This window comes from Marmota marmota, unplaced genomic scaffold, assembly GCF_001458135.2.
Source record: "Marmota marmota marmota unplaced genomic scaffold, marMar, whole genome shotgun sequence".
NCBI lineage: Eukaryota > Metazoa > Chordata > Mammalia > Rodentia > Sciuridae > Marmota > Marmota marmota.
Window position 1 is genome coordinate 34,764,406 of NW_025999853.1, and position 24,960 is coordinate 34,789,365.

The window sequence follows — 24,960 nt, forward strand, 5'->3', positions numbered from 1 at the left end:
TTTTTTTTGTCTTTTTGTATGTTTTAATCTTCACATATTATATTTTATAATTGGGATGTTTAAATTCAATTTTTATAAATGAGTCTTGTTCTTTAAGCTAGGCATCAAATAGGGCAGGTGCAACAGAAAAAAGAATACATAAAGCAGAAAATGATTCTCATATAAAACCACCCAGAATGCTTAAGAAGGAGACTCTCAAACAAAACAAATATATATTTAAAAGAACTTGAAAATTAGGGGGATTGCTTAATACAATAAAAAATAGTTAGTAAGAAAATACAAAAACCCACTTAGCATAAATGCCCACCCATATTTATATCTTTAGAATGATAAATAAGGACACTGTCAATTTTTGCATTAATAGAACATAAAAAGAAGCCATTTTCTTGAATTTAAGGCGTATACACAATACATAAACTACTGTATGCAAAAATATTTTCATAAGTAATATATTTTAAAATATTGGAAATAATATCTGAGCTGATTTATATTTTGATTTAATGGAACAAGAAAAGAGAAACATTTGACTATGGAGAGTTGTGGAAATAATAAAGCTTTTAAAGCTCAAATTGTCTTCATCTCCCTTTGTACTTTGCACAGGCTACACAATGTCCTGAGAGAATTGATTCTGAGAAAACTGTCAATCACAGGTTTAACAATGTCCATTAGAAGGAAATAATAATGAGAAGGCAATTTGGAAGGTGAGACTTCATCTTTGTTTTCAAATAAATGATTTTAGTTTTACTTCTTAGAGAAAAAAAATTAAATTGGTTTGATATATCTAAACCACCATTTTTTTCTGTTTTCAAGTGAAGTTCAGCCCTTCAATTTTATAACACCTATGAGAAAAGGTCCATAGAAACCTTCTAATCTTAAACACTTAAACAACAACATCATCCATTCAAGTGCTTGGCATAATCCCTCACCAGTAAGAGCATTTGGAATGTAAAATAAAAGTTAGCTAATAAAAGTTAGCTTCAAAAACAGGGAGATGTCTGCTACTTCTGCATTTTTAAACATCTTGTTTATTAGCAAATATTGCAATCCAGCTTTCCTTAGATTGTCATATGCTAATATCATATAGAGTTCTTCTCTAGGTACAGAAATCCTTGGTCAATGCTGTCCACAACTATTTTAAACTCCATATTTTTATACTAATTGTTCCAGGAAGACAGAAGAGATTCTTGGCCTCCCAAATCCCACACTGGAAAACATGTATTATTAAGCTTTATTTCTTCTACATTGATCCCTATCATGGGAATTAGAATGTGTATACTTCATGCATAAAAAAAAACGGTGAAGGATGGTAACTTTTGCTGCATTTTTCAACCCAATAATAATCTTTGTGTTCTAGCTAGTGAACAAAGCTGTCACGTTGACTAAGACCAGCTTTTCAGACCATTATTCTATCCTGGCTCCTCTCAAGTGGCTCTCATGGTTATTCAAGACTTTCAAGATTTTAAAAGTCATTCCACATTTTAAATTGTCCATAGTAACCTCTGAGTTGATATGTTTAGTTAAATTTAAATACAATGATGGCAAAAAATGGAAACAGAAAACAAATGAAATCATATAATAGTTTGCAAAAAATGAATCTAAATATAAGAAGCATACTAATGTGAATGAACTAAATTTCTAATTAAAACACATTTTGTCAAACATAAACACAAGGAGCTATTTTGCTATTTACAAGATGCACACTTTAACAATAAAAGATTGAAAGTAAATATTTGCAAACCTATTTAGCAGGTAATTGTGACCAAAATAAATCCAAGTTGAAAAAAATTAAAGCAAAATGCATTATTATACATTCTCATATTTATGGTCCCAGACTTAGAATGGATTGACATGACTGTTCAGCTCTACAATATCACTAAAGTGATAGGCATTTAGCAGAAAACATACTTTTGAGTTGTGATATTTTTATAATCTAGCAAAATATAGTTAAAATAGTCTCATATTGCTAAGTAATGACATCAAGCTGTATATCTCAGTCACCCATACAATCATAAGAATCAGGTACCCATAAGTGTGCTGTGGCTAAGCTATGAGTAGCTTACATGTGTTAAATATATTTTTTACTTCATTTTCAACTTACGATGTATTTATCTGAATATAACCCCACTGTAAGCCAAGAAGCATCTGTATTTGAAAAATTACTGAATATTGTCAGAATGGTTAGATCAACAGGAACATATTACAATTCTAAACTTTTGTGTACCTAAAATTGTTGCAATTATCAACATGGAATAAAAATTATTACCACTCCAAGTGGAATGACAAGTTTCACTATAGTATTAAAAAAAGCTCACAAACTTTTATTTAAAAATAATACAAGAAGAAAATCAGTAATAGTACAGAGAATGTGAGCAATATAATGAATAAATCTGAGTAATTAGACATATATAGGATACTACAACTGAAACTTGAAAATTATATTCTCTTTCTGATATATATAAAATATTAATGAAAGAAATTTCAACAAATTTCAAAGGAACACTACACATATTCAGGTCTCAATTATAATACATTAAAACTATAATAGCAAAAATGTTAGTATCTTTAACATTTGAATGTTCTAAAACTACTTAACTAAAATGTGATGACACACAACCATAAGTTTAATATAGTTCATAATTGGGTCATAGTATTTAATTTTATGTATTTAAAATATATAAAAATGGGGCTGGGTATGTGGCTCAAGCGGTAGCGCGGGGCGCTGGGTTCTATCCTCAGCACCACATAAAAATAAAACAAAGATGTTGTGTCCACTGAAAACTACTAAAAAATAAATATTAAAAATCTCTCTCTCTCTCTCTTAAAATATATTAAAATGGATGACTTTTATTATATGTAAATTATATTTCAATAAAGCTGTTAAGAAAATAATTTTTACATAAAATTATCAAGCAAATTTTAGTTTATACAAAATTAGCCCAAAGATATAATCATTTTACAGCTTAGAAATCATCAATATGTATGTAAAGTGTGCCTTTCCCTCAAAAGAAGTCAGAGAAAGGCAAAGTATAGTCAAGATACAAAATAATTTTATACAATAAAATTATAAAATTTGAAAGGTTTGGTGGTACTCAGGAAAGGATAGGAAAGAAAACAAAAAGATCACACAATGCTTCTAGTAATGTCGACAAAGCCATTTAGTGGCAAAATAATATTATCTAATAAAAGCCTATATTTTGCCTTTTACCCAGTAATTTCAAGTGTTTCAAGTATGTGTGTATGTGTGTGTGTGACTGACATGGGAATAAAAACAACAACCAAAAAGAGACCTAGAAGCAACTCTAATATCCAATAATAGACATATGGATGAATAAGTTATATTCATTCAGTAAAGCGCATAAAGTGGTTGGGTACAGTGGCACACCCCTGTAATCCCAGCAGTTTGGGAGGATGAGGCAGGAGGATCACAAATTCAAAGCTAGTCTCAGCAACTTATCGATATAGTTGCCCTAAGCAACTTGGCAAGACACTGTTCTAAAATAAAACATAAAAAGGATTGGGGATATGGCTAAGTGGTTAAGTATCCCTGGTAACAAAAAATATAAATAAATAACATAAAATAAAAATAAGAAGTGAAAACATGTGTAAAGTACTGTTGGACATATCAATATAAGAAAATTTGAAAATCACAAGTGTGAAGAAAGAAAAAGTCCTTGAAATACACAAATAGCATAATTTTGTTTATAACAATGTAAAAATAAAGTAAAACTAAATCATGGATGGTTTTTGATGCAGATACACAGTAGATTGATGATTGATATATAAATACACACATGTATATGTCATAAGACATTTTCACCAAATTCCACCAAATGTCAAAAACTGGCAGTCTCTGTCAGGGGGGCATATATATCAGTAGGGCCCCCAAACAGTCTTGAAGTCTCTGGTTACTTTTATTTATTTACTCTATAGTAAAATATAAATGTTTATTTTAAATATTATTCTTCAAATTGAACCTGCATATCATTTGTATAATATTGTATCTTATTTCTTAAATTTTTTTTGATATTAATATTAACTCTGTGAAGATCTTGGTATTCCTCTTCATCAAGACTTTGCTGAACCATGCCACTTGGTATATTTTCACATCTGATAGGAGGATCATAGATTTTTGTTTTTCTCCTTTGACCTTAACTCAGAAAATGCCCTCTCACATTATATAGTTATCTCACTTTTAAATAAAATGCTTATTTTAGCTGGGTGCCATGATGCATATCTATAACCCCAGGTAGAGGCAGGAGGATCCCAAGTTAGAGGGCAGTCTTGACAATGTACTGAGAACTCATCTCAAAAAAAAAAAAAAGAAAAGAAAGAAAGAAAAGGAGAGCTGGGATGTAGCACAGTGGTACACAACTACTGGGTTCCATCTCCAGTACAAAAAAGGCAATGCCTATTTTGCTACATCCCTAATTTCTTAATTTATTTATTTGTTCCTATCTGTTCATATCTCTCTCTCTCCCCCCCCCCTCTCTCTTTCCCTCTCTCTCTCCCACTCCCTCTCCCTCTCTCTCTCTTTCCTTCTTTTTGGCATTGAGGATTGAACACAGGGGCCCTTCACTCCTGAGCTACATTCCCAGGGGTGTGTGTGTGTGTGTGTGTTTGAAACAAGTTCTCTCTAAATTGCTAAGAGTGTCACTAAATTGCTAAGGCTGGCCTTGAACTTGTGTTCTACCTAAGCTTCAGGACACTGGGATTGCAGGTATGTGCCACCATACAAGTCTCCTAACTTCTTTGAAAGCATAAAGTAAATGATATTTAAAATAGTTTCAGTTTATCAACGTAATTTTTAATCCTGTACTATTTCAAAATAAATTTCTTTAAAGGATGTACCCTCTTTCTTTGTAGGTTATATTTGGTATTGTAGGCTCTGGGTTCATTTGTCATTGATATTATTGTCTTTAATGGGCAATGAAAAGAGATTTAACCTGTTCTAAAATTATACTAAGTTAGTGTAAATGGATTTCTATTATGTCTCTTAATAGTTCCCTAGTTAGACTCTCTCTTTAATCTGTTATCAGAGTTCCAAAATAATTATAAATTTACAAACTCGTATATTACAAAAATAAATAAATAAACAATACACATAGTGAAATGCTTCCTGGACCATCTATTTCAATATTTGTTCCCTACCCAGGTGCTATGAATATTTTTCCTTAAAATTAATCTACTAGCATATTATAAATCTAAACAAATTAGACATGACATTATTTTTAAAAATTTATGACTAAGTTCCAAAACCTAATATATAAATTGTGAACTTTTATATTTCTATTTAATTTATCTATGGCTTTTCATGAAATCCATTCCTTTTGATTCACTGTTTGTTACTATACAATCTATATATAATCTGATTCTTTATTAGTATTATTTTTCATTCTTTTCATAATGACTAACATTTTTGTTTTTGTTTTGTGCTTACAGGCCTCTCAATTATTGGAGACAGAATCTACTTTTTTCTACCTCCATTTTTAGAAATCTGTAAGTAGTTTAGCAAGATGATGCTGGATATGAGCTTAAGATAGTTAATTTTATCCATTTATAACTTTATATCATGGTGATAAGGATGATATCTGACATTTATTGAGAATCCCAAACAATGTGTCATACATCAAGGTGACTTTTACATGTGTTACCTCATTTTATCTAATGATGCAGAAAATAATGCATAAACTAAGTCCTATAACAGAGCTAGGACTAGATCTTGCTTGTCTTCTTTATGATTTTACCCCCTCTTGGGGGGTGTGTGTGTGTATGTGTGTGTGTGTGTGTCTATTTCACCTTTGCCCCACTTAAATTACTTCCACAAAATACAGCCATAAACCTGTGGGCACATGAAGTTTACAACATTTGAACCAAGTCAACTGAGTCCATTGCCCTGCCTGTGGGCCACTGTGTATTTGAGCACTAGGCATATTTTATTTACACTAAATAATCAACTAAAGTTGTGGGCTTGCATTTTTTCCTGTATAAAAGTTGTTATAGGATTCTGATTTTGAGAATATTATAGCCTAAGCCCTCTCCTTTCTGTTGAACTGAAATATATCTATTTTCCTCAGTGTTCACTGATTAGGAAATAAAACAAAGAGTCAAACTCCACCATTTCCCAGCAATCCAGAGGGCACTTGAAAGGAATCAGGAAGGCATGTATATAATTTCCCTGATACACATTTCTTTTGATAGCTACCATGTTTCTCTACATCATCACACAAGAGGCAATATGGTTTCATCCCTAACAGACACACCACTGAACCCAAGCAGGGAAGGCTTAAAGCCAAAGCAGACACAATCATTCCTCTTGGGTTAATCTAAAGAAGGCTGGGAAAGCCAGTTCTTTCCAAAGCAAAGTGAAAATAAACGAGGAAATGTAGCCAGTGGAAGAGGAAAAAAGATGATAGATTAGAAATTTAGATGTATGCCAATACTTGAGTCCAAACAACTACACCAAAATCGGTTATGTTTTGTTTTTTTTTCAGCAAATTGCTTAAATACTGTTTCAAGCATCTATATGTTTAAAAAGTAAACAAATCAACTTTGGCAATAGTGTTTAAATTACATACCAATGTAAAAAATAACAATATCTATAGTACCTAGTGAGCCGTGGTTAAGATATATAACTTAAATTTGCCAAGGCAAGCACAATATAGATGGAATTATAAAAACAATGCAGTAAGTATAAGAAAATGAAAGCTTAGGATCCAGTGGAAGTAGCACCAGTAGCAATGGCAAAGATCCAGCTGGCTAACAATTGCATGAAATGCACACAGTCCCTGTGGTACCTTATTGGATGTGCTGTTGCCTGTTTAGGCTGTTGCCCAAGCTTGGTTCTCTGGCTTTCCTAATAAGTCTATCTATTACTCAACTGAAACCCTTCCAATAAAGCCCTTTTCTGCTTAATCTGTTTCTGTTATTTGTAACTGCAAACTGTGACTAGCAGACATTCAAGGGCATACCGACATCTGAGCTTTGTTCTCTGGCTTATATAGAACCAAAGATCACGAACATCTAATTAGCATGATGTGATGATAATTTTGTCTTTCTATAGTATAATGTAGAGAAAGAGCTGTATTATGCATTTCTGTGGTTCCCTGCAATATAGTTCTCACCGAAAAGTTTTTGAGATATGAGTGGCAATTGCCATAATCCCATTTCAAAGACATGTGAAAATAAAATATCTATTTCTATATACTGGAAATAGTAAGACAATGACAAGATCAGATATCAAAATCCACAGCCCAAGGCAAAGTTTGCAATCCAAGTCCTTCTTGGGTTCCTTTTAAAAAGAAAGTAGTGTCTTTCCTTTATTGACTGTAGTGTCAATAAAATAATCTAGGATTTGCCCCAAGAAATTGTCAGATTATAAAAGGAAATGATTTCCCTGATTCATTGAATCTCCTATGAGAAATTTATGGCATTTGTAGAGAGGAGTTGGTCCCCAATAATTGGAGAGGAATATACAGGTGCTTAAAGTGACTAGGGATACTTTCAACCCAAATCAGAATATTTCCCACATCTGAATAATTATTTTGCTGGTTGGAAGATTTTGTAACAACCTTGGCTAATGGTATTATTTTGTAGAGAAGGCATTTCTCCTGATGTTCTCCACTTGTCTTTGACTGTAGTTGGGAACTACATGAGAATTCCACATTTCCAGATTCCAGTACTCAACAGGAGAAATTCTAAAAATAAATAAATAAATAATAATAATAATAATAATAATAATAATAATAATAAACAGCAAAAAAATCTAGTAGGGAATATTTGTTTCTGACATAATCCTCATAGTTCAGTAAATTGGCAAAATTCTATTAAATGTATTTATTCAAGGTGGCTTCCATGGGTGCTGGATCAATTAAAAAAACTTATAAATAATCTAAAAAATAACCCAGTTTATCCAATTTTTCACTAAACTAGGATAAAACAAAAATTCCAGTGGTAAGAAAATAAAAGTTAGCCAAAGTTAGCTAAGCAGCATCAGCAATGCAGAAAGAAGCACTGCTGTTCTGAGCATGGTGCCCCTGTGCTACATTCTTGACTCTGCTGTGCTGTTCTGGGTCCTTCCTGAACTCAATTCACCAGAACTTCCTACTGATACTATGCCCTTCCTAATCAGCTTTGGATATGTTTCATTTTTGCATAAATTAATGAGTACTTATTTCTGACTAGTACAAAATTTTGCTACTAGCTCTGTTGCTAATTTTTGGAATACTGTGTAACATTCCTATGTTATTATGAATACTAGTGAACAAAATTTCTAATAGAAAAATCAAGATGCATTTGAATTCACTATTTTAATTGAACTCTAATAAACACATTATAGACTAGATTTTATACTGAAGGAGATATGCATTTGGCAGAAACTGTACTTCAAATTTGAATTTGGTCTTTTGCCAAGCCACTATTAGGCAATATGATACTCTCTCATGATGCTGGGCAGGAGCAGCTAGATACAGCCTCCAGTCAGTCACGCAATCACAGGGTAAACAAACATACTCTACAGGGTACTGTGTTGCTAAGCTACGATGTTGAGTAGGTTAAGTATATTATATGCACTTTCAACTTATAATATTTTCACTTTATGTTGGATTTATCTGGACATTATCCATTGTAAATCAAGAAGCATCTGTGTTAAAAATAGAGAGCAATGAAAACAGTATGCTACTGGAATGAAAATAGACATATAGACCAATGAATAACACAGAGAACCCAGAAATAAATCCACATAACTCCAGTCAACTGATCTCTAACGAGGATGTCTAGAACATACAATGGGGAAAAGACAGTCCCTTCAATAAATGTTGGCATGCAAAGGTTGCAGTTGAATCCTTTTATCGCATCATCTACAAAAATCAACGCCAAATGCATTAAACACTTAAATTTAAGATCTAAATCCATAAGATGATTAAAAGCAAAAAGCTTCTTGATATTTATCCAGGTTATAATTTTTCTAAGTCATGACCTTACAAACACAGACAAAAATAAAACCAAAACAAACAAATGAGATTGCATCAAAATGTAAGTCTTTGACAGAAAAAAATGAAATAGCAGAGTGAAAAGATCCCCTACAGAATGAGTTAAAATATGTGTAAAATATATACTTTACAAGTATTAATATCCAAAATATATAATGAACTCATACATTTCAATAGCAAAACAACAAATAAACTAATTAAAATATGGGGTAAAAAAAACTAAATAGATATGTTCTCCCCCCCCAAAAAAAAATACATGGAAATGCTAAAATGTTCCAAGTAAGTGTTCAACATCACCAATCAGCTAGGAAATTCAAATACAAAACAAAAAAGATATCACCTCATTCTTGTCAGAATAACTATTATCAAAAAAGAAAGAAAGATAGCAAGATGTGTAGAAGTAGAAACCCTTATACACAGTTGGTGGGGATGCCAATTGATAAAAGAATTATGGAAAATAGTATGGAGGTTCCTTAAAAAATTTTAAATAGAACTACCACATAGGATCCAACTATACCACTCCAAAATATACATTCAAAGACATGAAATTGGTATCTCAAAGAGAATGCTACAGCCAATGTCACTGTGGCATTATTCAAAATAACCAAGATATGGGAACAACCTAAGTGTCTCTGAAAGGTTGAATGCATAAAGAAATGTGGAGTATATATATATATATATATATATATATATATANTATATATATATATACAGTGAAATGTCAGTTAGCCTTAAAAAGGAAGGAAGGAAGGAAGGAAGGAAGGAAGGAAGGAAGGAAGGAAGGAAGGAAGGAAGAAAGAAAAGAAATCGTGTCATTTGTGAAAAACATCACCCACCTTTCTCCCTTCTACTTTTACGACACTGACTTTTTAGATTCCACATGTATGTGAGGTGATGCAGTACCTCTCTATGTCTGGTTTATTTTACTTGGCATAATGTTCCCCAGGTTCCAAACACTGGGAGATGAGAAAATTTTGGAGATGTTGGCCAAATCATAAAAAATTCAGGATAAATAATCTATGGAGATATAATGTACAGCAATGTGACTCAAGTTGACAATACTGTAGTGTATAGTTGTAATTAGCTAAGAAGGTTAATCTTAAGTTTGTAAGTGCTTAAAGAGTTCTCAATGCAAAAAAAAAAAAAAAAAAGGAGGGGTGCTAAGTGAAGGGAGGTGATGGATATGTTAATTATCCCAATTTTGAACATTTTATTGCTCAGATATATCAACACACCAGGCTATAGACCTCAAATATATACTATTGGGATTTGTCAAGAGTACCTCAATAAAGGTAGAAACATGAAAGAGAAGCAAGATGGCTTGTGAAGTTGATTAACAGTGGTAGTCACATAATAGCAGGCCTTCAGAAATTTTTGTTTTATCAAAATTGACCTGTGTATTTAATTTGAGCATCTACTTAATTGAGCATAATTTTTTACAGTTTTCTCCACTGCCATTTTCTTAATAAATAACAGCTTAGTATCCTTTTTAAATGCAAAATATAAATTTTAACTGAAATTGAAATACCATGTTTGCACAAAAAGTATGTTTTCCTACCTTCAATTCTAGGAACTAGATATAATTACATATGCTCTATTTAATGTCAAATGATTTTTGTTCCATATTTGTTTATATGAAATATTTTTAAACTATCACTCTGAAAAAAAAGCCTAATAAGTGTTGAAATATTATGAAGTGAAATATAAATTTACTTTCATTTTATTTATGGAATCATGACAGTTGGTTAGTTCCAAGTTCCAGTGCAAACATTTTTTTTTGTTGTTTCTAGGCTTGTGATGTTCTGTCAGCAACCCTGCAGGAGAAAGAATCTGTGATTTTTTTCCATTCCATTGAAAATTATAGGCAAGAAGCAGTCACAGGTTGAATCACTTCTTGTGGGTGTGTGCTTGATTTGGGGAGAAGGTTTATTTTGAAGAAGAAAAATTAAGCAATTTTCTATAGAGTAAAAAAATGACATCTAGTACAAATCTAAAAGTTTTTCAATTAAGCCAAGCAATCAGAATTTGGAATGCATCCAGTGAACTTCTACTAAACAGAATAATGAAGAAGTTCAATGGCACTTTTGAAAAACTTGTGAATAAATTATAAAATAATTATAAAACCGAATAGTTCTTGTCCAGTAAAAGGACGTATGTTAGAATAACATACTTTCCATATTTTTAAGCTAATATTTCTTAATAAATTTTACAATGTACTTATTCTTATGAAAGCACTAAAATTGGATAGTCATGTTTGCATAACTATAACTGTGCCCCTATATAATAAGTCTTTGCCCACTATGATACTGCACCCCACTATCTGGTGAAATGAAAGTACTCATAAAATTAAGTCATTGTCTGTTTGGATAGTATTTTTGTGATTCTAAAAATAAAATTAAGCATATTTTTCTTGATATTAAGTCAGGTGATAAGAAAACATTGAAAATATAAATTGAAAAATTTATAAAGGAGAAACTACATTTTATAGGATATAAAAACAAATTTCAGTAGACTTTCTGGATAGTCTCATTTAACTCTCATTAGTTTTCTAAGAAGTAATGAACTTCTGTTTGTCATGAATTAAAATATGAACTATTTTTTTTAAAAAAGACTCTTCTTTTAAACTTAATTTAACATTGGAAATGGCTCACACTGTTTCTGTTCATACTTTCACATAAACTTTTCTTTATCTTCTTATGGAATTTTTGTCTTTTTTTGAAAAGATTCATAGGGTTTGTTTATATTTAATATACCCTCTCATTCCAGATATATAATATCGTTCAAGTCTACACAGTCAAAGAGAATCAATATTGGCAATTATGAGAAATGTTCACCAAATAAAATTCTACCCATTGTTGTAGCCCAGCAGTCTCTGTTGTGATGGGATATAAGTGCCACCTGTGTGTGTAGGAGAACACATGAGACCATTAAAATGAAAACACCTACTAATCAAGAAAGAAAGCCCTTCAAACACCTCATGCTTGTGGACAATACAGTTAGGGGTTTACAAGCAATTTCTGGGTACTCCCTAATGTTCCTACAGACACATAATGGTCTCTGAAGATGCCCTGTTATTTTCCTGTGTATCTCTCAGAACAGAAAGTTGTATCAGAGCTAGCAATACATGGAGTTCTAATATAAAATGTTATTTACACTTTCACAGAGTTTTAGCAGAGATGTGGATAGTGACAGGAATAAGGAGAAAATTTGTCGTTTATACAGTGCCATGGAACATGCTTTTATGCTCTGAGTGACAAAATAAAGAAAGAAAAGTCAAGTTGAAAAGAAGCAAAAGCAGGTATGAAATCATCAACCACAGCTATTGCGAATATTACTTAGCAAAATGTTTTTTCCTTCTTAATTAAAAAAAAAAAACAATGAGAATCTAAAAGAGTTCTCAAACAAGATGATTTTTCACCAAACATATATGCAAGATTGACTTTGGAGCTAAAAAGGAATAGAGGAAAATGTCCATGGATTCTAGCAGATGACTCTGCCTATCCATTCTCTCTCACCTCCATTTGGAGACAGGTGGTTATAAGATGAAGTCTTTCTCTAGGGAACACTTAAAACTGGGCTAACTATACTCTTGAAGTGTCTGAGGGTTTTAGTGTCTCATCAGTGAAGCTGGACACTATGATCCCTAAATATCCATGGACTTGCAATTATTGGAACCAAGGTAATTATCATTGTCCTCAAGTGATAGCTTCTCTCACAATGATACTTAAATCTCTGTCCTTTAATGGCCTTACTGGAGGTCAAGAATTTAAGTGTAAGTTCGGAGTCATGGTCATGGACCACATCCATCAGTAAGATCAGTTCTCCTTTAAGACTACATTGTATGTTTGGGGTTGTGCCATAGCGGTAAAATGCTCGCCTAGTACATGTGAGACCCTGGGTTCCATCCTCAGCACCACATATAAAAAGTAAATAAAATAAAGGTATTGTGTTCATCTAAAACTAAAAAATATTTTTTAAAAAAGACTACATTGTTTGTTAGCAAGAAGGGGTTGGTGAATCAGAGGAATTCATATGCAATACCTCAATTTGTTCAAATACTCAGCAGCAAGATTTTTTTTAAAAAGAACACACCACTTAGAATCAAAATATCTGAGTCTGTCTATCAACTATATGTCTCACTGCTCATGTAATCTTGTGACATCAGTGGACAATACTGTTCCTAAAATGAGGTTATAATTTGAAATTTGGATTCTTAGTGAGAACTTACAGTGGTCATTGAAAGTCAAGAGAATACAGGGAAAAAAAACTCTTGTCTTAATCCCATTTTTCCTCAGTGCTATTTCAGTCATTTTTTTAACTTATAATTCTTAGAAGGAGAAAGAGCAGGACAGAGATGTAGTTTATGGTTTTCCATGGAAAGCATCTCCACAACTATTATATATCTAACTTAAAAGTTTTTACAGAGTATGTCTTGGGAAAATGTCTGTGTTAAAGAAGACTTCAACAATGTGATGAAGCTATGGGTAGTACCCTCATGGGAACTGCCAGGGTGAGAACTGGCTATACCTTCCTCTGAGTGCCCTCATTAATATTGGCCTTGTATTCTTCCAAGTATTCCTCCATTTCACTTCATGGTTTTAAGAAAGTTAGATTCAACATATTTAAGTGAATTTCCAATTGTGTTTTGAAAGCATTGTCCCAGCTTAAAGAAAGAGAAAGTAGCAGTTACCTAGTAATCTTATACATAACAAAACTGCCCCACATATGTATAAATAATGACAAAAGTACACTGTAGTCACTGAACCCTTCTTGGGTTTCTTGAGGTAGGGTGTAAGTGTGGGCTTCCAAATTTCATGATGGTTATTTTGAATCTGAAAGTTATTGGGGGACTCCAATCTCTTCCAGCCAGGTCTCTTGTGTGTCAATTTTTTTTTTGTTCAGGGCTGCCTAAACCAGGATGGGATCTGAGGGAGAAAGGCTGGGAAGCTCATGGGAACAGAAGTGGTGGTGAATACACTAGTGGGCACAAACTCATCCCTCACCTTCAGCCCACCTATCCTGCACTGATTGGCCCCATCTGTTTCTTGCAGTGCCTACTTAATAGATTTTTTTTCAAACAAATATTATTGAAACATATTTTCCATACCATAGCCATTCAACCATTTCAGGTGTATAATGTGAAAATTATTTTGAGCAAATAAGTTGTTCAAGGGTAACAAAACAGTTTTTGAACATTATAATTACACAATAAGATCTCTCATGTACTTTTACTTTTTGTTCCCATCTCTTCCCCTTCTGTAGGTAATGACTAATCTACTTACTATATCTACAGGCTTTAGAGGATAAACTTTTGAGTAGCTTTGATATCATGCTTACCTATTTTAAACAATGAAGAGTTATTAGTGAAGCATCAAGAATCATGTCTTTCAGATGCTTATTTCAGAACTTCTCTAAGGGCATGGACACCATTCCCTGGCATAAAGGAGACTTATAAGGAGACTGTTGCAATAATCCAGATGTTACTGATGCATTTGAGAACTTGCTCTCAGGGATGGGTAAGTCCTGTGCAATCAGAGCAGGCAACTTTCTCTGTGGTGTGAATTATTTTAAACACTCTGCACAAGGAGATAGATTTCCATACAAAGATAAAGCACTGAATATACTTTTATTCCATGTGATTGGTGTTCTATGGAATGATTAGTAGGGGGGAATATTTTTTCTTTGTGTGTTTTTTAGGAACTCTATGCATACAAGTATAAGAAAATGAATCTTTATTCAGTTGTGATTTATTAACGAGCTATTTGATTGTGATTTATAAATGGTGGCTTGTAGCATTAAAAATCTGGCACTGGTGGAGCATGACCATAATATGTGGATCGGATAAAACTAACTATTCTCAATAGCTCACAAAGCAAAATTGTGTATATTTTCTAGTCTCATGAGCTAACAAAAATCATACCCAATCAATAAATGGGCAAAGAAAATGAACAGACACTTCTCAGAAGAAGAATGGTCAACAAATATTTACAAAAATGTTCAGCATCTCAAGCTGTTAGAGAAATGCAAATTAAAACTACATGGAGATGTCATCTCATTACAGTTAGAATGACAATTATCAATAATATAGAAACAATAAATGTTGATGAGAATGTGGGGGGAAATTGGGACTACAAAATGTGGGACTACAAATTGATTCAATCATTCTGGAAAGCAATATGGAGATTCCTCAAAAATGAGGAATGAAACCATCATTTGACCAGCTATTCCAATCCTCAGCATATTTCAAAAAGATTTAAAATCATCATACTATAATGACATAGCCACATCAATGTTTATAGCAGCTCAATTCACAATAGCTAAGCAATGGAACTAACCTAGGTGCTCTCCAACAGATGAATGGAAATGTGGTATATATACACAATGGGGTATTAGCAATAAAGAAGAATGACTTTGTGACATTTGCTAGTAAATGGATCTATATGGAGACTCTCCTGCTAAACAAAATAAGCCAGTCCCCCAAAAGCCAAAGATTCAGTGTTTTCTCTGATATGTGGAAGGTAATCCACAATAAGTGGGTTACCTATGTACACATATGTGCATGCCATAGTGAATCCCACAATCATATCCATCTATAAAAATAGGGTTCTAATTAGCGTAAGATATATTCAAGCTTATATAACTATATCAAAGCAAATTCTACTATTATGTATAACTAAAAATAACTAATAAAAATCATACTGATCCAAATTATTTCTCTAATGGCCTTGCCTAGGGAAGAACATTTAGTTGTTTCTTGATATTAAAGCTACTTTCTTAAATACTTCTGTAAAAGTATTTTTATCTGTTTTGGGTGGGACATGGTATTGATTCATTATCACCTACTAGTCAATAGCAATTTAGATATCACCATGAAAAGGAGACATATTGTGTTAGTCAGCTGTGCATTGAGATGACTAATATACCTGACAAGAACAACTTAGAGAAAGAAAAGTTTATTTTGGTTTACAGTTTCAGAGGTTCAGCTAATAGTCTGCTGGCTCCATAGTTCTGTGCTCGTGGTGAGGCAGGAGATCATGATAGAGTAAGCTGCTCAGTCCATGACAGCCAGGAAGAAGAGAGAGTTTGAGTGAAAGGAGTCAAGGAAGTATAATCCCTATGAGTACAGCCTCAGCATCTCACCTCTGCCATGCCCCACCAACTCACAGTCACCATCTGACTAATTCATCCAAATTATCAATTTATCAAATGCATCAATCCACTGATTAAGTTACAGCTCCCAAAATCTGATCATTTCATCTCTGAACATTGCCACATTGTCTAACATGTGAGCTTTCAGAGAAGACCTTATATACTAACCATAACAATCTACAAGAAAATGGGAAGTGGATAAAATATTTTTATGGAGTTGACTTGAACAACAGCACTGAGCTGAGCCCAACCAGTCTCCAGACAGGGAGCCCTTTCTCACTCATGGCAAACATGAGCATGTTGGGTACTTGCTATTCCTATTGTGTGTGTTTTTCCTTCCAAATATAAGCTTATACTTCTATGTACTCTAAATGAATTCTTGAGATTAAAGTGTTCTTCTGCATTTTCCATTTAGTTTTCCTAGTTATTAATTATTGTTCTTCCATTATTTTTCTCTCCAAATGAGTCAATTGATCTTTAGACATTTATTTAGCTATTGTATGGAAATGTCCTACCAGGAGCTCAAATTGTGAAATAACGAGTACCAAGAGACACAGAATGAAGTCAATAGTCATTCTTTCTTTCCTTAATAGCAAAGTTCAGTTTTATGTAGGGTGGGAGTGGATCCACTAAAATTTATTATTGCCTAGCTCTTTCTGTAAATTAAAAATGTTCATGTACCATAATTTTGTCAAATTGTATTCAATTGTGAGTAATGAACTGGTTCTTCAAGACAAAGTATCTCTTAAGAGAAGTAACCAAGCCAGTAGACAGACACCTTTTACGTTTTGATTCTTCTTGTGAGAATACAGCTGTAATGCTGGAGGTGAGAGGTCATTTTATAATCTTAAAATAAAATTATGAGCTAACAAAGGCTAATTGAAATGACAAGAAAAAGGGTTTCTGACAACATTGTAGTTCACCTCATCTGTCTCATGGGGTGAGACAAAACCCCATAGCAGAAAACAATCACTAATTGATACATACAAGTCTTATCAATGGATAGGTAAAAAGAAAGAAAAGAAAAAGACATCCTAAAGTTATAGATAGACATGCACAAGAATTGCAAGTCTTATTAGGATGTCAGAGATAAATAATTATACTTTCATATAATGAATTCTATAATAATCATGCAACCATAATATTAGGTCAAATCAAGTAATAAACAAGTACTTGGAAAGGAGAAGTTTTCAAACCAGTCTAGAGATATATGAAAGGGATAGATGGATAAATCCAGGCAGACAGATCAATTTGTGAAAAGGTACAAAGTTTATAGAAGGGATGAGGAGAGGTTGATACAGTGCTTTGATGCAATGGAAGTCTTGCACATCAAAAAACGGGGGGAAGACAGACTGAGTCAGAGGACAGGGCCAGATGTGGAAAGACAGAGTTAGCTACGCTTAAGAGTTTGGGCTTGATCCCATAGCCAAGTTTTACAAACTGCTAGACTCAATGCAAGTGCAAATTTGCCATTTTTAAAGTTTGAATGTTCTAGATAAAGTATGCTCTACACCCTTGCTGCAAGTCCCACCACTCCTTTTGGGCAATAGCTGCCTTCTAATCTGTTTACAGTAAATAACTGGCTTCTGACCTCTTAGAGGAAAATTAAGGAAAGTACTCAAGTTCCTCAGGAAAATAGGAAGACTTAAGGGTGTTGAAAAGACTTCAGTGTGGAGAAGATGTGGGCAGGAAGAATTGGAGAGCAGAGACTTCTAATGAGGAAACTTTATTTCATTTAGCAGGAAAAAAAAATCTTAAGGACAGAAGAAGAAGAAAAAAGAATTTAAATATCTTTAATAAACTCCAGCAAAGATGAGCGTGAGAAATGATCCAGTCAAGAGTTTGTTTGTAAAGGAAAGCAGAGGAGTCAGGGCAAAGATTTCATTTCAATAAGTATTTAATAAATTGAATTTTACAGATTAGATTTTCATTATTAAAAAATATAGTTCCCTAATTCCTTAAATCTTTAATATATTGGCATGCTGGCTAAAATACTAAATACTTGATTAGTAATTCAATAGGCAATAAACATTTAATAAATATTTACCAAGTACAGACATAACTTTTCAAACATCAGGAAAATGTGACATTATAGTTTTGCCTAATACACATTACAGCATGCAAAAGCCAAGATGAGGAAACACTGTAGTTATTCATTAGCATCAAAAGAAATAAGGTGGGTAGTAAAAAGAAAAATTACATATGAAAACATAACAGATTCTAAAATGGTCAACTTGCAGAGTAATATTAATGAATTATCCATTTATGCCAATGTATTATATTTAACTCAAGTAGTTCAAGCATCTTCAGTAATGAATATAATGTATAAAATGCACAAATAGAAAGCCATAATATATCCTTTAAGCATTTTTTTTTACCAGTGTGTTAATGACCTGCTTGAGTTAGCACCTTAGGCTTTGCCTCCAGCTTTAAAATACAGTCAATTATTACCTGCTCAAATCTACACCAGCATGTTCTAAGTAGACTAAATATACTCTAAGGAGAGGTAAATATTATACTATTCCATTTTATTCTCCGCTTCTAAAATCACAGCTATTACTCATAATTCAATTGTAGTTTTGAGTATGCTATAATGTACCTGTAAGCGAAAATCATGTACTCATGACAGTGTTTAAGTCTCTTGACTCATAAAATTAGAAATATCAGAGTGCGAAGTAGATTTAAAATCTTTAATATATGCTTAAATAGTATATTATCATTTTTTTTACTTTTTCTACAAGTGTATTTAACATCTTAGATCATAATTTTTGAAATGGTATTAAAACATGAATTGCAAAATAAACTAACCATAACTAGGATTTTAAAGCCATTGTCAAACTATAAGACATTCAGCATTCAGGGAAAGCTTTGTTCACACAAGAAATTATTATTAATTTGTTCATTATTTGGACTAGCTCCTGCTCCTAATCTTCAGCCAAAATAACAACTTATGTTTTGTAAATTATTCACAGGAATATTTTTTAGTGGAAAGCAGGCAAAATTTAAAATTTAAATGATCAATGCTAATGCTGCATTCTCCGTTCATCTAAAATTAAACTAGATAACTTTTATGTAAACAGCATCCTCTTGGTTGGGTAGTTGAGAGTGCTCATCATGATTTAAAGTTTAGAATTGCTTGAAATTATAATAAGTTTAATATCAGGCCCAAGTCAGGAATTTGAGTGGAGCAACTTCTATTGATGATGATGATGATGACTATAGTAACAATAATAAATGAAGTATAATCTTAAATAAATCAGATTTTTATTTCACTCAATAATTCTAACAAATAAATTTTAACAATACACTGTATGCTAAGCACTGTGAAAAATTGGAGGCAATAAAGAAACATAATCTTTGGGTTCAGAATAGTGGAAGACAATAGTGATTCAACTTAATAAGTTGGGATCTTAAGATAATTATTAGAAAGTACATAAAAAACCAGAAGGGTGGTGAGAGAGGGCCAAAACATTCTCATAAAAGTTTAAAAGAGGGGTAAGAGTTACCTGAGCAGAAAAAAAGATAAGACCTGTATAGGCTGCAAGAAAAACATGTACATAAACCCAGAAAAAAAGTTGGATGCTATCCTTAAGCTTAGCATGAAGTTTAAGAAGGAACTGAAGAATGACTGCCAATACATAGGGCCTATAAGGCAAAAGTTGGTAGGATATAAAAGTTTCTTATAGTATGTCATAAGTTCTTTTACAATTTGAAAGTGAAAGAAGCCATTGAAAGATTCTTAGCAGAAAAATGACATGCTCATATTAATGTTTTATTTATAAAGATCTTTCTTAGAACTGGGGAGACTGAATTAGGTCAGCATGGGATCCTGTGAAAGAGCTTTTAGAGAAGTCTAGCAGGGGGCAATGATGGTCTGAAATAAAGCAATTGCATTGAGAATGGAAACAAAGGGAGCAATTCAACCAATGTTAAGGAGGCAAACAGAGTTTTATACCCAATGAGATTAGAGGTTAAATGAGAAGAAGTAATTAAGGTGAACTCTCAGGTTTCTGACATAAGTAATGAGTACTCTGGTGGTGCTACTCACCAAGACTGGGAAAATAAAAAGATGAGCAAATCCAGGAAGGAGAAAACATAAACCTAGTTTAATGCATATAGTTATCTTTCTTAGTCCATTTTCTGTTGCTATAACAAAATATCTGAGACTTATGTATAAAGAATAAAAGTTTACTTGGTCCCTGGTTCTGGATTCTTGGTAGTCCTAGAGCAATATGCCATCATGGGCTCCACATCAGGCGAAGGTGTTCCTGCTGCACCATAACATGGTGGACAGCATTCCATGGTGAGACAGAGCAAGTGTGCTAGCTAGAATCTCTCTTACTCTTATTATAAAGTCACTCATACCATCAAAAGGGCCCAACCTCATATTCTCATCTAATCCTAATTACCTCCCAGAGGTTCCACTTCCAGATATCATTAGCATATAGATCTAGGGATTACATTTCCAACATATGTGCTTTCAGTGTATCTATCCATATGGATATCTCTGAAGCATTTAAGTAAAGCTATCCAGGGAAAAGTTGAACATAATTTTCCTAGAATAATTACTCTAAGGCTCATGTGTTGTCTATACCTATCCCTACTTAGCTTGGTGTTTAATGAGGTCAAGTTAATGGTTCTTGGTATAATTTCTTCTTTTTGACTTACCAGTAGACTTCAGGCTGTGACAAGTAATAGTAGAAGAAGAGAATAAAAGATTAAATGTAAATATATCACCACAACTAACGGTTGCCCACTATTATCACTGTTTTAGAAGAAGATAATTAATAAATTAAAGAACAACTTTAAATTTTTAATAAATAAAAGCTTCCTTTTTATATTTATTTCTATTTTGAAAATAAAATAACCTGAAAGGAACAGTCCAAGCCACAAATAGGATGATACCAACAAAACCCCACAGAATACTACTCAATAGTTTATGCTGATATTTACGTATTTATAATTATGAATTATTGTGACTTCAAGTTCAAATTTTATCCCCTTTAACCTAGGAAAAATCAAATAATGAATGTAAAATGAATGACTATTATATTATAAGGAATTTTATGTAATAAAAATTACAAAACCACAATGCAGTTATGTAAAATTATGATCTTCATGAGATGAATATGTATTCAACCGAGGAAACTTTATAATTACCAAGCAAAGTCTGAAGCAGCTCAATTAAGTAATAAGAGCTCTTGAAAACATGAACTCTTTTTAGAAAACAGCTTGCTGAAAACTTTTGCAGAAGCTTCTTATCCAGTCTACCTGATTTACACACCCTTAGTTAAAAATCTAAATTAAATGAGGTAGACAGAGAATTGAAGGAATGAAGCTCTCGGCATCTAGAATAGGGTAGGCTCCAGACCCGTGAGACAGTAGTTTTATGACATGGGAAGCATTTCAGTATTTCTGACTGTTGAAACTAATCCGAGCCTGATAGTTACTGGTAGTGATAGTAGGTGTGAGTTTCAGGGTCCCTCAACCTCACAATAGCCTCTGGGGGAAGCTCTCGAGAGTCCTTGTGAGAATCTTTGGACACTTGTCTGGCCAACACACAACTCTGTGTCATCCTTAGGGAAGAAATTTTCTCAAAATACCAGAAATCTTCAATGACATGCATTAGAACTTTTCTTTCTTTGCTCTTTTGTGTGTATAGACTTGATACCCATTTCAATCTGTTTCTTTGCTCTTTTATGAAAATAGCTTGACTGAGAAGACTTTTCTGTAGAAATTATGACTATTTCGCTTCATAATTTGAGATCATGTAATCTCTAAGTGAGCTCTTACATTAGAGTTTTAATCAGAAAATGTCTCCACTGAACAAAGTTTTGTTATTAATATGCAAATGAATGCTGTAAGGCAGATGACACTTTTTCCCAAACTACATTCAATTAACATACCAATAACTTTAGGTGCTCCTTGTGTAATCAGAATTAGTGTTTTACATGACAGATTTTTTAACACTTCTTAGATTCTGAGAGTAAAGAGTTCAATGTTATCATTTATTACCATGATGCAAGTGAAAAACATATAGGCTGAGAAATAAGAAAGAAAACAGTCAAAGATGACATAAATATAGTAATGTTACAAACGCCAGTATTATACATGCTCTTAGATTCCTGTATTCATTGCTAATCTAGGAAAACTCCTATATAGAAAATTTAGTATTAAATTGATAAGAGCATCCATCTGTTAAGTTAAAATTATATAATCAGATTCTCATTTACCTTTACGAGTGAAGATAAGACAAAAAAAATCATTTAAAAAAAAACACAAGAGATCAGAGGGTAAACTCTTCAATCTCTTGACCATTACCTAAAGCAAATTCACATAACTGAAGCAGTTTAAAAGTCCAGAGTTCAAAATCAAGAATTAACCTCAAGACATTGTCGCTGGGCTTTCTACAATAAGGGAAGGAGTTACTCAGCCTCTCAGGATGGTACTTCCCTGATTCTATGTAATGTAATATCTATCTCAATTAATATAGAATAAAAACACGTGGTCTTTGTTTCAAATTCTGTGTATTGGGAAATGATTTTGTAAGATTTATTTATTCAGTAACCACTCTTTGCCATTCCTCATATTGTCTCCTTTGTTACAAATTTGGGGGCTATGGTGTGAAAAACACAATGTTCTTTTAACCTCCAATGTAGTTCTTCCACATCTTAGATGTCATTTTAAGGAATGTACTTTTATTTTATAATAGACAATGGTATTATTATAGATAGAAAAGTAAAGTGTTGCTTTAAAACTGATTTCTCTGAATTATTTCCTATTTTCTATCACAAGAATTTTTTGACTATTCAAACATATTGATTTTTAATAGAATAATAAAGAAACATGTAGCCTACTTACCAATTCCCTTACTACTTACTGAGTATTGTTGACTTTGAAGATGGTTTCTCCTGGAGAAAAGGCTGGTACCCATTCCCTATTCTAATATTCAATGCTGAAATGAAATCATACCAAAATCTTTGACTCTACTGAACATTTCGGAAACTCAGAGTCAGCACTGATGTCATCAGTATTAAATGGATCAGGATATCTTCCCTGTAAGCAAAACAAAGGTTCCTATTCATTTGAATTTCATTATGATTCTTATTACAAATATTAGTTTGGAAGCAATCTGTTCTTGATATATTACAAAGTAGAGTCATTTAAAACAGAGAATTGATCCCTTATTTAAATGTAGCAATCACCATCCTCAATATGCTAGGAACTAAATATTTAATATTTTAAACACATCACACTCAGCCTATTACTTCACGTATAGCCTGTTTTGTTTTATTAGGGCATTATTTTCCAACTCATATGAATGGCCTCCAATATATTGTCATCCAGCAACAGATCAGAAGCATAAGCCTCAACAGTTCCTCTTGGCTTGCTACTATTTTGATATAATTGCTCTTAGAGGAGTATCACATTCCTTTAAGACATTATTTTTATGCTTTTTATGTGCACCATATTATTTTTAGCTCCTGCAGGAGTTTGAGAGTGTTTCCTTTTACATAAGAAGGAATAAAAGAGGAAGAAAGGGAAAAAAATCCAAAGGATTTGAGACTAACAATCTGACAGCAACATAATTTTTTCTTCTACTTTTTTCTTTCCGTTTTTAAATCCTTTTTCCCTTCCTTCCTTCCATCCTTCCTTCCTTTTTTTTTCTCTTTAGTGATGATAGGGGGAGACAAGAGCATTTGATGATTATCCCAATGAAATGAAATGAAATAGAAAATCAAAAGCTAACAAACTATTGCTGGAATACTTCTTACCTTACAGATACTGACCTATATCTCAATTGTAAACTGAATCACATTCTTTAAAACAATCCAAATTTATGTAATAAAAGCAGTAAACTTAATAGAATCTTTTAGTTTTCATTTTATTTGACTTCAAAGCAGCATTAGACTCAACTTATTTTCATCTTTTTTAACTTTAAAAAACAAAAAGTAACATTGTATGTTTTTATCATGCATAACATGTTTAGAAGTTCATATACATTGTAGAATGGTTAAATTTAGATGAACAACAAATGCATTGCCTCACATAGTTATTTTTATAGGGAAAGCACTTACCTACTCTTTAAATTTCTCAATAAAATAATATATCATCATTGACTACACTCACCTATCTATGGTGATAGATCTCTTCTAAAATTTATTCCTGCTATCTAAATGTATATATATATATATATATATATATATATATATATATATATACCCTTTAACCAACATCTTTCCTTATTCCCCCAATCACACAACCTTATAGTAACCACCAATTCTACTCTCTTTGAGACTAATGTTTTCAGACTCCACTCAGGAGAGAGACGTTGAGTATTTATCTTTGTGTGACTAGCTTAATTTACTTCACAAGATGAATCAAACTCCTTACTTCCCGGCAGTCCTTCCACCTTCTATCTGACTCTTCTGATTCCTTGGCAGACTGATCTTCCTCAACATGAGCTTTAAATGAAGGCCTAGCTGATCAGTATTTCCTTTACCTCTTAGGTTATTTAATATAATCGAAATTTGCATTACCAAAAGAAAGATTATCCCAAGATTCAAATTTTAAAATCCAATTATTTGACTCATATCTCTTTCTTTGATGTATGAAAGTTAAATTCAATTAAGTATTTCCAAAGCAGAACACTTATCATAATCTAATTTTTTGACTCTGGACTTTTTTGCTGCTTTCTTCCAATGCATGGCATCACTGTAGGTCCAATTTGTCAGTGGGGGAAACCACAGTCTTCTTCACTAACTTCCTCACAGTAGACCCATATAATCAAGTGCCATCAAGTCCTTTTGATTGCATCTCTAAA

At 32.7% G+C, this 24,960-nt stretch overlaps 1 pseudogene; it reads right to left on the reverse strand.

Moving 5' to 3' along the window:
• Positions 1-816: 816 nt before the first annotated feature.
• LOC125618175 lies at positions 817-20,438 on the reverse strand (annotated as a pseudogene).
• Between the last annotated feature and the right edge of the window lie 4,522 nt (positions 20,439-24,960).